Source organism: Vicugna pacos, unplaced genomic scaffold, assembly GCF_048564905.1.
Source record: "Vicugna pacos unplaced genomic scaffold, VicPac4 scaffold_21, whole genome shotgun sequence".
Classification (NCBI taxonomy): Eukaryota; Metazoa; Chordata; class Mammalia; order Artiodactyla; family Camelidae; genus Vicugna; species Vicugna pacos.
The window spans coordinates 21,631,428-21,648,411 of NW_027328742.1; positions in this window are offsets into that span (position 1 = coordinate 21,631,428).

Here is a 16,984-nt window from a genome sequence, read left to right on the forward strand (position 1 = left end):
GGAGGAGAAGGTGGATGTGGAATTGGAGGAGGTGGAGGAGGTGGAGGAGGAGGAGGAGGAGGACGAGGTGGAGGAGGATGTGGAGGAGGAGGAGGATTTGGAGGAGGATGTGGAGGAGGAGGAGGTGGTGGAAGAGGAGGAGGTGGTGGAGGAGGAGGAGGAGGACGAGTTGGAGGTAGTGGAGGAGGTGGAGGAGGAGGTGGAGGAGGAAGAGGAGGTGGTGGAGGAGGAGGTGGAGGAGGAGGAGGAGGAGGTGGTGGAGGAGGAGGTGGACGAGTTGGAGGAGGTGGAGGAATAGGAGGATTATTAAAATAATCCTCAAGATTGTTTCTAATTTCCAAAATAATATTATATAAAGCTACTTCATACGCAACTATTAAGAAAGAAAGTAATTGCTGCCAGTCTTCCAGATAGCTTGCAAGGAGTTCAACAATGAATTATGGAGAATTAGCTGGATAAATCAAGCTGGAAGTAGATTTAACACTGGTGCAGCATTTAGCCTCTAATGAAAAGAGCCAGAAGCAGTCTTTCGATGGAATCTCAAAGTACGCTCAGTTCCTTGCTGGTTTCTAGGACCAGGAAGAGCAGTACTCCTTTCTCTACCTAAAAAGGAATGTGGAGGAGTAGGAGGAGGTGGAGTAGGAGGAGGAGGTGGAGGAGGAGGATGTGGACGAGGAGGATGTGGAGGAGGATGTGGAGGAGGAGGAGGATGTGGAGGAGGAGGATGATGTGGTGGAGAAGGAGGAGGATGTGGAGGAGGTGGAGGACGAGGAGTTGGAGGAGGAGGTGGAGGAGGAGGTGGAGGAGGAGGAGGTGGAGGTGGAGGAGGATGTGGAGGTGGAGGTGGAGGAGGATGTGGAGGAGGAGGAGGATGTGGAGGAGGTGGAGGAGGAGGAGGTGGAGGAGGAGGAGGTGGAGGAGTTGGTGGAGAGGAGGAGGTGGTGGAGGAGGAGGAGGAAGAGGTGGAGGAGGTGGAGGAGGAGAAGGATTATTAAAATAATCCTCAAGATTGTTTCTAATTTCCAAAATAATATTGAATTAAAGCTACTTCGTACGCAACTATTAAGAAAGAAAGTAATTGCTGCCAGTCTTCCAGATAGCTTGCAAGTAGTTCAACAATGAATTATGGAGATTTAGCTGGATAAATCAAGCTGGAAGTAGATTTAACACTGGTGCAGCATTTAGCCTCTAATGAAAAGAGCCAGAAGCAGTCTTTCGATGGAATCTCAAAGTACGCTCAGTTCCTTGCTGGTTTCTAGGACCAGGAAGAGCAGTGCTCCTTTCTCTACCTAAAAAGGAATGTGGAGGAGTAGGAGGAGGTGGAGTTGGAGGAGGAGGATGTGAAGGAGGAGGAGGATGTGGAGGAGGAGGAGGATGTGGTGGAGGAGGAGGAGGTGGAGGAGGAGGAGGAGATGGAGGATGTGGAGGAGGAGGATGTGGAGGAGGACGAGGTGGAGGAGGATGTGGAGGAGGATGTGGAGGAGGATGAGGATTTCGAGGAGGAGGAGGAGAAGGAGGTGGAGGAGGAGGAGGTGGAGGAGGAGGTGGAGGTGGAGGAGGTGGAGGTGGAGGAGGTGGAGGTGGAGGAGGTGGAGGAGGTGGAGGTGGAGGAGGTGGAGGAGGAGGTGGAAGAGGAGGAGGTGGAGGAGGAAGAGGAGATGAAGGAGGAGGAGGTGGAGGAGGAGGAGGTGGAGGAGGAGGATGTGGAGGAGGAGGAGGAAGTGGAGGAGGAGGTGGAGGAGATGGAGTAGGAGGAGGTGGACGAGTTGGAGGAGGTGGAGGAGGTGGTGAAGGAGGAGGAGGATTATTAAAATAATCCTCAAAATTGTTTCTAATTTCCAAAATAATATTATATAAAGCTACTTCATACGCAACTATTAAGAAAGAAAGTAATTGCTGCCAGTCTTCCAGATAGCCTGCAAGGAGTTCTTGAATTGAATTATGGAGAATTAACTGGATAAATCAATCTGGAAGTAGATTTACCACTGGTGCAACATTTAGCCTCTAATGAAAAGAGCCAGAAGCAGTCTTTCGATGGAATCTCAAAGTACGCTCAGTTCCTTCCTGCTTTCTAGGACCAGGAAGAGCAGTACTTCCTTTCCCTACCTAAAAAGGAATGTGGAGTAGGAGGAGGTGGAGTAGGAGGAGGAGGTGGAGGAGGTGTAGGAGGAGGAGGATGTGGAGGAGGAGGAGTATGTGGAGGAGCATGTGGAGGAGGAGGATGTGGGGGAGGAGGATGTGGAGGATGTGGAGGAGGAGAATGTGGAGGAGGAGGATGTGGAGGAGGAGGAGGATGTGGAAGAGGAGGAGGATGTGAAGGAGGTGGAGGAGGAGGTGGAGGAGGTGGTGGAGGAGGAGGTGGTGGAGGAGGAGGTGGTGGAGGAGGAGGTGGTGGAGGAGGAGGTGGAGGAGGAGGTGGAGGAGGAGGATTATTAAAATAATTCTCAAGATTGTTTCTAATTTCCAAAATAATATTTAACTGAAGATACTTCATACGCAACTGTTAGCAAAGAAAGTAATTGCTGCCGTGGGGGTGATACAAACCCCACTGAAGGACGTGCCCTAACGGGGGCCTCATGTCATGTCAGGGACAGGACAATCTCTTGGATGAAAGGAGCAATGTGTGTTGGAATAAAAATAAGATTGACACAAGTTTGGTCAAGTGTATGGAGAATTTGGAACACTTGAAAGGAGGATTTAATTTAGATTTGGCATGATATGTTGATGAGAGCAAATTTGACTCACTAAGCAGAAAGTAGCTTGATTATAGTTTAATTCTTGTATTGTTCACAAAAAACACGTGTAGCAGCATTTGCTTCGAGGAGACAACTTTCGTTTTAGCTTCTACTGCCAGAGAAGATTTGAAAGTGAGAGATGGAAAACCACAGTGGAGAAATTCCTTGGACGTGTGCAATAGCAATGTTATACAGAAATGGTTGTGCTACTGGAAGTAGATTTGCTGGGTTTTATGAAGCAACAGAAGAGAAGGCTCTTTTTTATGGACTGAATATCTAGAAGTTTCAGATAGAGAGCTCCAAATGAGTTAGAACAAATGAGTCCCAGAAGTGGACCACGTGGAACTGACACAGGAAACAAGGTAATGTAAGATGGAGATACAGAAGAACTGGGACCCAGATGCTCATAGTGAAAAGCCTCACCAGTATTAATGTGGGACAATATATTGTCAGCAGTTGAAGTATGTGGTTGTTATAACCAACTATAATGTATGATCTGCTTAATTTCTATTAGGATGTGTGTGTGTGTGTGTGTAGAGGGAGGGAGAGATAGAGAGTTATTAACCATCAGCAAGCAATATATTTTAAATCATGAGTTGATGTCTCCTTGCATTTTAAGTAAGTTCTTCATTAAAAGAAGAACTTCATTTATTTTTAGATGGAGGTATTTGAATTAGGTGAGCCAATTGCTATGGCTGGCCATTAACCCTTTTGAAGAGAAGAGTGAGATAGAACAGAATTTTGAGAAGGAAGTGGAGAAGTAAATAAATCAGTGAAAAAGATGTCCAAGAACAAATTTTACAAGGTAAAATGGAATTCAAGTACAGCATCCAAATCAAAGTTTTGAAATACAAAGTAAGAATACACATATCTTTACAGTTCAAAGATGAAGAAGATAAGGGAAAAAAACATTGATTTTGGTGAAAAGGTCAGAGATGACCTTCTTGAAGGCAGTTTTCACGCGTGGTGGGACTTAAGTGGTTATGGGGACAAGGGCTAAGAATTTACAATTGAAGAAATAGAAGTAATGAGTGCAGACTTGTCTTTAACATATTAGAGACAATAGTGTGGGGTGTGTACTAAGCAAAAATTTGAGGGGCAGAGGGGTATTTGTATTTTGAGAGAGGAGGTCTGAGTAACTTTATATAGAAAGAGGAAAAGGGAGGTAATGCAAACAGTATTAAAACTGCAATGGGCAGGGGAGAGGGGTGGTTTTCAATAAAACTTGCTCTTTTGTAGAAGCCAGAATGAAAAGGGATCAAGCACTGAATTATCGATGGCAGGAAACAGGAGAGTCATTATTTTTCTCAGAAAAGAAAAAGGACATGAGTAAAAGATTTGAAGAAATTTAAAAATATTAGAATAGCTACTATAGAGTGTGGAATAGGAATAGGGTCAAGATGAACATAAGGACTGTTGAGGTACAGCCAGGGCTCTCTGAGATTAGGTATAGTACTTATTATATGTAATCAGTCATTTGTAGAGACTCTTTACATCAACTTCCAACAAGGTAGAAGAGAGAACAGAGGAAACCTCAGGTAAAAGTGATTAAAGTTTCAGGAATGCAGTACAGGCCAAGGGGATGAGTGACTCTAGGATGCCTTAAAGGGGGTATTGAGATGACAGATCACAATATGCACCCAAACTAGAGAGGTGAGTGGAATCAATTCAGTTTAGCATTAATGGAAAGTCTCTAGTTTCAAGGCCAGTGCTAGGAAGAAAGAAAAAAAAAAACAAGCAATCAAATAAGCAGGTGGTGAAGAATCAGAGGTCACAATGAAAGCAAAGAGTCAAAAAGCCTTAGAACAGATGTGAAATTGGAAAATGGAGAAAATTAAAAACTATAAGTCAGAGAAAAATCATTCAAGTTCCAACTCTACACAAACTCTTCTGAGATGAGGATTTGCCAGATGGCAACTCTTTAATTGTAAGTCATTGCAGTTGAGAAGGTCAAAGAACTGTGGTGCCAGGATGCACATAGGTTGTCACAGTGGTTGAGAAAAGCACTAAGCAGAAAGGCATGAAACAGTTGAAGGAAGAAAACTCATCAATAAAGTCATCAAGATACATCTGGACAGCAGGAAAGTGTAGCTACAGGATTTAGAGGTGAAGGAATATGGAGGACCTAACAGACTTCAGAAGAGGAAGTAACAGCGATAATGAAAGAGTATTCTAAAACAGCAATGAAAAACGAGTTATACTGACCATACTTCCTAGTCCAGTCATTGAAAAGGCTTATAGAGAAGATATGTGTTTAGTTTTATAAAATATTGCCAAAGGTAGCTATGTCATTTTATCACACCAAAAGTAATTGTACCATTTTGTAAAACCCTGAATAAGGTACTAAAATTCTAGTTGCTCATCAGCCTCATCAAATTTTGGTGTTAAATTTGGTCTTTCCAACCTGAATGTCCATCGATAGATGACTGGATAAAGAAGCTGTGACATATACATACAATGGAATACTACTCAGCCATAAAAATGAATAAAACATGTGCCATTTGCAGCAACATGAGTGGACCTGGAGATCATCATTCTAAGTGAAGTAAGCCAGAAGGAGAAAGAAAAATACCATATGACAGCAGTCATATGTGGAATCTAAAAAAGATGAAAAGATACAAATGAACGTAAACATATTTACAAAACAGAAACAGACCCACAGACACAGAAAAGAAACTTATGGTTCCCAGGGGGAAAGGGAGTGGGAAGGGATAAATTGGGAGTATGAGATTTGCAGATACTGACTACTGTACATAAAATAGATAAACAACAAGTTTCCATTATATGGAACAGGGAACTATATTCAATGCCTTGTAGTAACCTATAATGAAAAAAGAATATGAAAAGGAATATATGTATGTGGATGTATGACTGAAACATTATGCTGTACACCAGAAACTGACACATTATAAACTGACTATACCTCAATTAAAATATATACATATTTAAAAAAATATTTTACTTCTCATTATTTTATTCTTAGTGTTTTGTTTTTTGATCCTATCATTAATACACTTTTTTAAATTGTCAGCTTTATTTCCCAATTGTTTGCTGCTGTTACATAAAAATGCTATTATTATTTATACTGACCTTGTATCCAGTGCCTTTGCTAAATTCACTTCTTAGTTCTCGTATTTGTTTTATAGATACTTTAATATACTCTACATTTACAAAGAAAAATTCATGTCATTTGTGAATAAAGGGTGTTTTACTACCTCCTATATGATCTACTTGTCTTACAGTTCATTGTCTTTCCGTGTTGCATGGGGAATGACTTCCAATACAGTACTGAATATAAGCAGTGCAGGCAGGCATGCTTGTCTCATTCCTGGTCTTATGGGAAAAGTGTCTTTGACCTTTACGTGTCATGCTATTTGGAATAATTCTGCATATTCCTTTCATCAAATTAAAAATATCCTCTTTGATTCTTATTTGCTGAGAACTTTTATAGTGAATGGACACTGAATAGTTTCAAAGATTTTTTCCTTAGTCTGTTGTAATGATTATATGAGTTTCCCCTTATTCTGTTAATGTAGTAAGTTACAATGACTTTTTGAAAAATCTACTGTCTCACTTTGTGAGTGTAGGGCAGCAGTGGGGCATATAGCTCCTCCGGTTCTCAGACTGTCTCCTCTTTCAGCTTCTCTGAATTCTGGGCCAAGTGCATACACAACCCTGGGTGAATACTGCCAGCTTCTCCCACAAGTTACCCATGACATGAAAGTTGGAGGTGATAAGAGAGAAATGGGTTCTAGTTCTCCATTAACTTTTTAAAATGTTAAACCAACTTAACATTCCTGGTACTATCACCCTCTTGGTCATTATACTGATTTGATATGTATTGCTGAATTTTATTTGCAAATATTTTGTAGAGAATATTTGCATCTAAGTTCATGAGAGTTATTTGTCTGTAGTTCCTTTCCTTGTAATGACTTTGTGTAACTTTGTTATCAGGGAAGTTAATGTCTTATTAAACAAATTGAAAGTATTTCCTACTTAATTTTCTGAAACAGTTTGTGTGAGATGGTATTATATTTCCCTCAAATGGTTGCTAGAATTTACCAGTGAATCCATCTGGGGCTGCAGTTTTCTTTGTGAACAAATTTTTTATAATAAACTTAATTTCTTTAATATACATACAAATATTACAGTTTTCTACTAATCTTGTGTAAAGTTGGTATGTTGATTCTGCAAATAATTTGTTGATTTCATCCAAAATTTGTGTTAATTGCATTTTTCAGAATTCCATTTTATTTAACTATTTGATTTTAGCTAACCTTCCCTGTACTATCTTGGTGGTTGCTCTAGGAGTTGCAGTGTGTACCTTTAACATCTCAGTCTACTCAGTGTTAAAATTGGACCGCTTCACGTAAAGTTTTAAAAACTCACAGCCGTGTAAGCCCACTTACCTCATCCCCTCCATTCTTTCTGCCATAGTTGTCCCTTGTATATAAATCATATAATGTAAATTTATATTTTTAAACAAAATTTTATATATATTTTAAATGAAGAGAAAAAAGTGTATATAATATATTATATAATTATAGTGGTATTTCTTTGAAAACATCATGAAAGCCCTTTCCCTTAGCAACATTTGAGCCTTTCATCCTGTATATCTCAGTGTGAATGAATTGATCAAATTCCTTTCTAAAAGTAAGTTCTTATGGGTTGCATCAGGCAGCTCAGTAACTTGTTGGTCAGAAAGACAAAGCTAAAATCCAGGGGAGAAACTGGTTTATTTTTCCTTCACTAATATCTATACTCTTTCGTGTTGTTGTATGACTCCTTAAGACACTATTCTTCATGTAACAACCTCTCTGCCCTAAACAGATTCACAGCACGCACGTGCGCGCGCACACACACACACACACACACACACAGAATCAATGACTAAAATGCACACCACAGGAAGTGGTTAGTACAAGTGGGAAAGTTTGATTAGAATGATGAGTTGGAGGAAGGTCATCAAACTTCATGATAAATTGCAAAGCAAGGACAAAGGAAAAAGAATGTGCTTTACACAAAACTTTATCTTATTCAAGTAATCGGCTGGAAAGAGCCACGGTCGACAGAGCCATTAATTTCTTAGTTTAATAGTTTGAGGTGAATTGCTTTAAGGAATGGTCTGTTCAGAACTGAAGCTGTTGTAAGCCTTTGCAGGCAGCATAATTAAAAGTAGAGTGATTACCTCAGTGCTAATGACTGAATTTTGGACATAACAATGAACAAATGATTTTGCAGATATTTATCATCACAGGAAAACACAATTTAAACAACTTTTTAGGTTAAAGAGTTTATTAGTGGTAAACGGAACAAATGATCTGAAACATGGTGATACAAAGGAATTTAGTCTTAAATGATCTAGCAGAGAAATAAAATGAATTTCAGATCCAAACAGCTTTGGGATGTAGTCATTTTTTTTACTATATTATTAGAAATTGTAGACTAGAATGAATGTAACTGTTCACTTAATTAAACAAATAGTAGACAGAAATAAGTTCTTTAAAATTATTCTTAACATTAAAGGCAAATACATTTTATATAGATAATCATAAAATCCTAAAATGTACAAAATCTTCTCAAAAGTTGGAATTCTTTTGTACATGTTGATACACATGTAATATTTGTATTACATTATGACACATGATTTGTAAGTTTAATGGAAATTATGATTATTTTACTTTAGGAATACTTCTTTTGATGCACATATAAATTTTGGGAGGTGTTGTTTGGTAGTTTCAACACCTAAGATAAGTGGGTGCACCGGCAGATAAGGTGGAGGAGAGGTAGGATGATCCGGAAGATGGCCGTATGCCTGCCTTCAGCACAGTGGGGCTTTACTGCCTCTAAATGAGTGCCAGCAGGAGACCCGTTAGAACCCAGCAGCTGCAACTGTGTGGTAGCGACAAGGACCTAACCAAAAATGACCCAATGCTTATTGTAATATAATTAGCATTGTGGTTTAGGCCCCCCTTGGATTTTTCTGTGTGCATCATGGGTAAGGACATGTGCAAAAGGGGACGAGCATGACTAAGCACTCCCGGGGCAAGAGCTGTCAGTCAATCAAGAGACCACCTCTAAGCCAGGGTATAAGAGAAGGGGGAGACGGAGACCATTGCTCTCCGCCCTTGGACCAGCCTGCCCCCCGTTCTTGGAGGTGTACTTTCCCTTTGCTAAATAAAACCTTTAAAATCTTTCGCTACACAATGCTTCCATCTCCCATCTGAATTCTTCTCTTTTGGGTAAGACAAAAACTTAGGTCTTTTCCCTTCCCCTTTTGGGGCAGCAGTGTTACTAAATGTGAAATGCAGAATGAATGTCTTTTACTAATTGTAGAAAGACACATATACTAAGAGAAGACTATGAAAATATTAGTCAGCAGTGCTAGGATCTGATAAACAGGTAAAAAAATATGATTTGGCAATTTATTTATAGCTACAACTTCTGTCAGTTAGTTTCATATATTTATGGTGAAATTGCTTTCATGTTTATTTGAAATATTTTTTAAAAATCAGGCAATTGACTAAGAAATCAGTTTGTAAAAGTAATAAATGTCAACTTAAAAAAATCCTTCTGTTACCAATTGATAAAAGAAAGGGCTTATTAATAATAATAAAATATAGTAAATATTAAAAGGGCATAAACCAAACTAGTGTTGATAAGAAAAATACGAGTTTATACTTTGTCCCATGGATACTTTGATGGTTCAAGACAGATGTTCTAGGCAACAATTTACTAAATTGTAAGTATCTCCAGGTTGATATAATCAAGTGACAACAAGAGTTATCTCTTCATTTTGAACTTTGGTAACACAAAGTGCTCAACAATTAATGCTCGCAGGGAAAGATGATTAAATCAACATCAATTAACAAAATAATTTTTAAGGTTAAAATGTAATCTGAGTGTCCCAAGAAAGAAGCCCTTACTAAGCCAGGGAAAAAAAGCAATTACAAGTATATTTTTGTTGTTGTTATGAACCTTGTTAGTTAAGACTAATAAAAACTGTGATTTTTCTCCTAGAAAATAGTCCCCATTTTTGCCACTTCCCCTTAAATGCTGCCATTACAGGGTATTAAACACTTCCCTTAGGAGTCCAAGTTGTTGATGCCAACACACATATTGAAGGCATTAGGATGAGGGGAAGATTCATTCCTACAAATATGAAGAAACGGAAAATCTTTTATACCCCAGAGAAGTCAGAGAATGTTATTAGAAAGCACAAGCTGCCTAATGACCGGGAGGGATAATCTAGAAATAGGTGTTCACTTTAGAAGTGTCCTTATTTTAAGCAGTGGTGATCCCAGTTGCATTAAATAAGCTTTTGCAAAATAATTATCGAACATACACTAGTAAGTATCATATGAAAAAATAAAGTTTTCCCAATGGGATCTAGATCTGCTACTGGTAATTTAAGTGTTTGTTGATAGAATTTAGCAAAATTTAGGCTCACAACTTGAAAATGATGCATGAATTATATTTATGTCTCTGATAGTTATGTTCTAGAAAACAACATATTTCATTTATAATTTAACATCAATTTGTTCTTTTACTTTTAGGCTTTATGAATGGGATGTAGGATAATCCCATCAACATGAGAATATTCACATTAGATAATTCAGGATCAGATTACTGGGTTTTTTGGTTTGTTTGCTTGCTTCTCATTAGAAGGACTAACATTCTCAACAAAGGATTTTAATTTTGCTTGTATAGACATAGATTTTGTCATTATATCTTAGAAAGATTCTTTTAGGATTCTCTTAAAAGTTATGCTAGAAATTACTCTTAGTAATTTGTATAAAGGCACAGCATGGGAATTACAATAAAAATGCAAAATCAGATGGCAGGTACTCAGTAACAATTTATAGAATGAGAGGTTTTATTCTGTCTGAACCTGAGTTCATATCTTTCGCCCTCTACATCTAGCTCAGGGCACAAACACCAAACCAAACACAGGAATGAACCCTGAAGACCCCAGGAGGCTTCATATGCTCATTTTCTTTGATATCTGATCATAGTGTAGGTGAACTGGTAGATGAGAACACAAAGGTACTTATTCAGGTTAATTGGTGATTTAGTAAAACTATTAAAGTGTTTCTTAGTGAATTTCTGTCATTTTCAAAGTATTTTAGGCTGGATGGAGTCTTGCCAAGCCTTCAAGCTTATGAAACAACGATTCACGGTTATTAAGAGCAAATGCCCTAGAGAGATTAATCTCTGCTATCCCAACAAGCTGACCTTTTCCCAAAGACATAGCAATTTAATTATCTACTTTGAAAAGCACAATTAAAGGAAAATTCAAAACCTGATTTATAGACAGGTTTTATATTCTCATCTATAATGCATGTAAATAAGAGTCTTTGGGGTTTCTTTTTTCTAGGGCTGTTATAGGTGTATTTTGTACCTAATAAGTACTAAATAGTTCTTACTTTACAAAATCATGGACTCTTATTATTAAATCTCTGCTATTAGTGAAAAGAATATTTCAAATTATGAGTGTTTTACAGTCTGTTTTTCCCCCAAATTTTGCATATTATTTGCACTATTTTAAATAAACAAGTGCTTCCATCGCCTGTGAACCTGAGGAACTTGACCTGGATAGGATTTCTATTTAAGCACAAGCTGATGAAAATGATGTCATCTTTTATTTTCTACTTAATGCTTCTATATTTTATCTTACAGAAGCCCAAAGTAGAAATTCATCATAAGATGAGCTTAAAATATGGGCTTGAAATAACATAAATTATGCTCTTAGTCAGCTAATCAGTTTCAAATATTTATTGAAGATTCATCTACCTACCATCATAACCCCAACCAATCAGAGAAGGAAGGTATTTGAAAGCACAGCCCCCACTGAACACCCCGCAAAGGACAAGCCTCAGATACCAATGCTTTTCTGTTTCCTAGTTGCTGTGTAAATGTCTTGCTTACACCACAATGCTGACTAGTTCTTGCTGGCCATATGCAATGTCAACACCAACAGGAGTCTTAGAAAGAAAATCCTTTTTTGCTCTTATAAGATAGCATTCATATGGCCCAATGGAGATATGAGAGATTACTTTGTATAACTGTAGCTGTCTATGTCAAAATGTAAATGTAAAATTTTAGGACATTTTGCTTTAATGACACCTAGTGTAGAAATGCAAGTGTGGCAGTGCAGATAAGAGAAAACGTTGGAGACTAAAACTGTCATCAGTGTTAAAGAGGGAGTAAGCCAAGAAACTGGCTCAACTGAAATCAGATGGCAGACAGGTGCTCTCCAGATCCAAAGAGATGTTACAGGAAGTGAGAAAGAATGGAGAGGAGGATGCTACAGAAATCAATAAAAGAAATAAACAGCAGTTCGCAAGTCACAAAGCCTAATGGCACACAGTAAGCCTGAAACCACACTATGTAACGAAAGTTTACCACGTTAGCACTGAAGACCATGGAAGAGTTCCTCCTTCTATAGTCACCCAAAGTTTTATATATATATATATAAATATATACACTCATATATACATATAGACACACGTGCATATGTTTGAAACTAGACCCTATGGGAAAATGCAGAAATACAAAGGTAATAAGAAACATTATTTAGATGTAAGGCATAAATGCAAAAAACAACATATGCAGGTATGTATCAAGACTGAACAATGGTACCTGGAAGATACCTCATCTCAGAGGCATAATTATGGAGGTGGGAAAAATTCTCACTTAGAAATCTCTGTATATTGAGAGCATATATTAAGAATCCAGAATCAATGGGAGATTCCAGGAAGAAAAAGTAAGATCTAAGTATCAATTTTCTTCCAGATCTTCACCATATGATGCATCCAAAGCATCAACTGATTGAGAGAGTCGGTGTTGCTTCAGAAAGTTCTGATTTACGATCCAGTAACGTGAGCACCCTTCTCCCCAGGCATAAATACCCCTTATGCTTTTTACCCCAGAATGTAAAGTCTGAGTATTAGAGGAAAAAATTAAAATATGGTAAAAATAGATGAAAGGGTAAAATCTAAAATCGATTTAGTTTGACCTTTTTGAAAAGTTATTTATGAATTACTTTAAATTCATGTTAAATAGCCATAAAGTTAGTAATTTTATATATTTTAATGCATACTTAAAAAGACAGGGTAAATCTCCATGATTCTGAATTGTTTAGAGATGAGAAAGGCAGGAATGTCCATATATATATATATATATATATATATATATATATATTAGGAGGCAATACTGTATCATAGTTAATAACATGAATCTACAGAAAAGAAAATGAGATATGAAGCATCAAACCCGGAAATTAATCATATATCTAGGCGGTGTTCTGGAGGGTGGTGGGACTTTGATGGGGACTGAGAAAATGGAGGAAAGGAAATGATCCAAGAAAAATGGAAGAGAATTTTCCAGAGATGATGAAAGGAAGTTTCAATCAAAAGAATCTACCAAGTGCCAAGCAAAATAAACTTGTAATTACCCAACACTAGACACATCATTAGGCAATTATAGAATACTAACACTAAAGAGGTCTGAAAAGCTTCCAGAGAACAAAAACAGTTTACCTCCAAAGGAAGGAAACTTAGAATATAATAGACAAGTTATTAGCAACAGTGACTTCTAGAAGTCAGAAGAACAGTGCTGTCAAAGATTTGACAGAAATTATTTTAAACCTATAATGCACCTTTGCCAGTCCTTCATAATTTGTGAAGAAAAATTGAAGATAATTTTAGAAATATGGGAATCAAAAAGTTTATATCTTTTGAATATACATATATTTTTAATTACTAAGGGGTATTATCTGGAAAAATGCAAAAGGAATACAAAAAGAAGAAAACATGGTATATAAGGACGGTATGGATCTAACCTTTGGGAAAAAGGACTTGGAATGACAGCTATGCAGCAAATAAAGAAAAGCTTAAAAGATTTGTCTCATAGTGAAATGCCACAAGTTATAACCAAAGACTCGGAGAAGTATGTCTTCAGAAAATAAATTTTATTAAATAAACTTTGTGATTAAGATGGATTATCTTAGCAGTATGACAAAAAATCATAATATATTTCAACAAAAAACTTTTAAAGACTCTAGAAAAATACCCTCACAAGAAATCTTAGTCAGAACGTGAAATGAAATTGGTGTTAAAGTTGGATACAACTAACCTTTCTGAGCTATGCTTTTACTTCCCTTTTTTTTAATAAACATGGTAGAAGTTTCAAAACACCAAGAACAGAGACCAGTCAAGTGTACCATAATTTCTTCATAAAACAATCATATGAAAGTCATAAAAGGCCAACTTATCCCACCGAAATCAACCCTCGAGTCTCATGACTTTTAACCTAATGAAAGCTTATGTCTTGATTGATTTTACCACAGATGAATTTTTTTATGAAGCTACCCTTCTATGTGCTTTCCTGCAAGGAGTGACCCAGAGAACCATGCTCTTTCCATGTGTGGTTATCAAGTGTCATCGTTCTTGATTTTTCAGATGACTGACGGGGAAATAGAATGTGCAGGACATTTTAGGGGCCTGTCTGAGGGGTGGCTTCCATCACTCCTATCCACGTTCCACTCAATTCCATGGCCAACCAAGTGGAGGGGCACATGATAAAAATGGACATGATAGTTTCAGCCACAAACACCAAGCGAGGTTATGGTGCTATTAGTGTTTGACTCTTTATTGTCTAAAGAGAAATTACCAAGTCGTATGGTTTATTTGGTCTTAAAGAGACACCTAGAAGCTTTTGTTCAGCTTGTCACAAAGCTTTGTACCCTCAACAGGGAACTCTGTTAAAATGGAGACATTATCGCACCCTCTTGTTAATCCCTAGAGAATAAATTATGAGCCGTGATGATACCAAATCACAGCTCCATGACCTCATCTGAGACTGTGCAGATCCCTCTCTATTCTTTAATAGAAAACTAAAGGAGAACACAAACATAATATTTAGATAGAATAAGATGTTTTACATGAATTTAGCATACTTTTTATCTTCTTGCTTCTCATTACAAAATGCGTAATGTTTCTTCTGGAAGGAGAACAAACAGATCCTACAGTGACATATTAAAATATATATGTTTTCCAGTTCCAATCTAACTTGCTTCCCAGAAGAAAGAAATATATTGTTAATTACAATGAGTATTAGGGAACTTGGATCTCCCAAATCAGGCATTCTTTTGAGCAACTGTGAAGATAAAATAAACCCATCTGACTTTGAAACTTACAACATTCTTCTTCAAATGGCACATAGGACAGCATAATTTTCTCTTCAAGTGCAATCACTCTGCTTGTTGCACTGTGTGATATGTAAATAATCACCAAATCGAAAGCACAGTTTATCGATTTTCAATTTTTAGAATCTATAGGCAAAGTACTGAAGAATTAATTACAGTAACAAAGTATAAATACTATAAACTTTGATAGCATACAGGTAAAAAGAGGGAAGTTAAAGTGTCTATTCAAGTGTAAAAGTGGAGAGTAAACTTTGTTTAAAATTGGTGGAACACTAACTAGAGGTTAGAACAAGAAGAGATGGTAGCAGATGAACTAAATTGTAGCAACTTACATGGAAGATTGGGAGCAGAGGACAGGTAATGGTGAATTCATTATTTTTTATTGGCAGGAAAGCAATAGATAGTGTTTAAATTTAATAAAGAAAGACTTTAGACATGAGCATATTATTTTGATTTTGGTTAACTAAAAATATTAAAAAGTGATAGTTAAATCTGACTACATGTAGGAGATGGGAATGAGGATAAGGAACATTTTATTTTTGCTTAATACTCTCTTTACTGATTGATCCTTTTTAACCATGTGAAGGTCTTCCTCTACATGTACAACTTCTATGGAAAAAGGTAAAAACTTTGCAATTATAATAATATCGATAGAGTATGTTGCACTGTCCTACACACACTATCTTGATATGGATTCAGACATGACCCTGAAATGACAGCATTCGAGAATCACGTGTAATATTAAAGGCAACGTGTTCAAGCCTCTATCAGATGCATGAATGCTGTTTCTTAGCACGGCTTTCAAGGAAGCTCGCTCGATCTTTCAGTACGGCGTTCCATCGCAGTGTAGCGCGAGTCATTGGTAGTTTCTCCCCTAGTCATCAAAAGCTACCTCATTTCAACCTTGCCCATTTGTTCTTAAGTTAACTACTGGCACAATAATAATATTTGAATTAAAGGAGATTAAAATATTAGAAATTCAATTTATAGAGATTTTTTATCTCAAAAGTGGCAATAAAATGCATTTATACAAATTACCCCAGTTTGTTAACAATTCACTAAATCCCGTTTAACCACTGTAGATGAGCACCAAGGGGTATATCCGGCTTGTCATCTGGTGGAATCACTCTCCCCCTGTTAACAATAATAGGCCTTATTATTGAAGTGTACTATGATCCGTGAAGAACTGCCACAGCTTATTTTAATTCAGTAGAAAATTACCTCTGTTACTACTTCAGTGACAGACAAAACTAAGAAGAGACAAACCTAAATCTCCACAGTCTTGATAATACGTGATCGTTTACGGGGGATTTATGCTGCTGGAGGTCTATTTTAGAAGCTTTTCCAACAGCAGTATCTGTCTTAGACTTTCTCCGTTATTGCAAACTCATAATTGTCCTTATTTCCTTGCAGGTGAAACTTTGTTTTTGCCTTTTATTTGGCTGCTATTATTCCAAAGACAAGAATATGTGAGGGACATTTTCATCCTAATAATGCATGTTCATAGATTATAGTGTATCTGTTATAATATATTCATTACAATATACTTGTAAACAGAAATCTAAACTTAAAATATGCTGTAAAATGGTGGCTCAACAAAACTCTTTTGTATTCAGTTTAAATTCCTTCCAAGGCAAAAGAGAATAAAGAAATTAGAAGTTCATGACGCACTCTCTTGCCTCAGTATTAGGAGAGACTGAGCCATGGTATGTCTGCTTAAATGTGAGCCTGGATACTGTGTGGCCCAGCCTGCTTACCAAACTTAACCACCCCTACCCAAATTTCCTTAAAATAATCAACATGGTATGTTCTTTTAGGCAAGAAAGAACATATATCATAAAGATAACTTCTCTTTTTCAAAAATAAGCAAAGGGGATTCTGAAAAAAACGGTAGCTATGGAGTGGTCGTTTTTGAATCTTTCCAATATCCCTGTAGAAAAAAACAGACGAACATCTACAACCAAACGAGATGTAAGTTATCCTCGCTAATGAAAAAATGGAATCAAGCAAGGCCAGGATTGCAACCCAGGCAGCCTCCCTC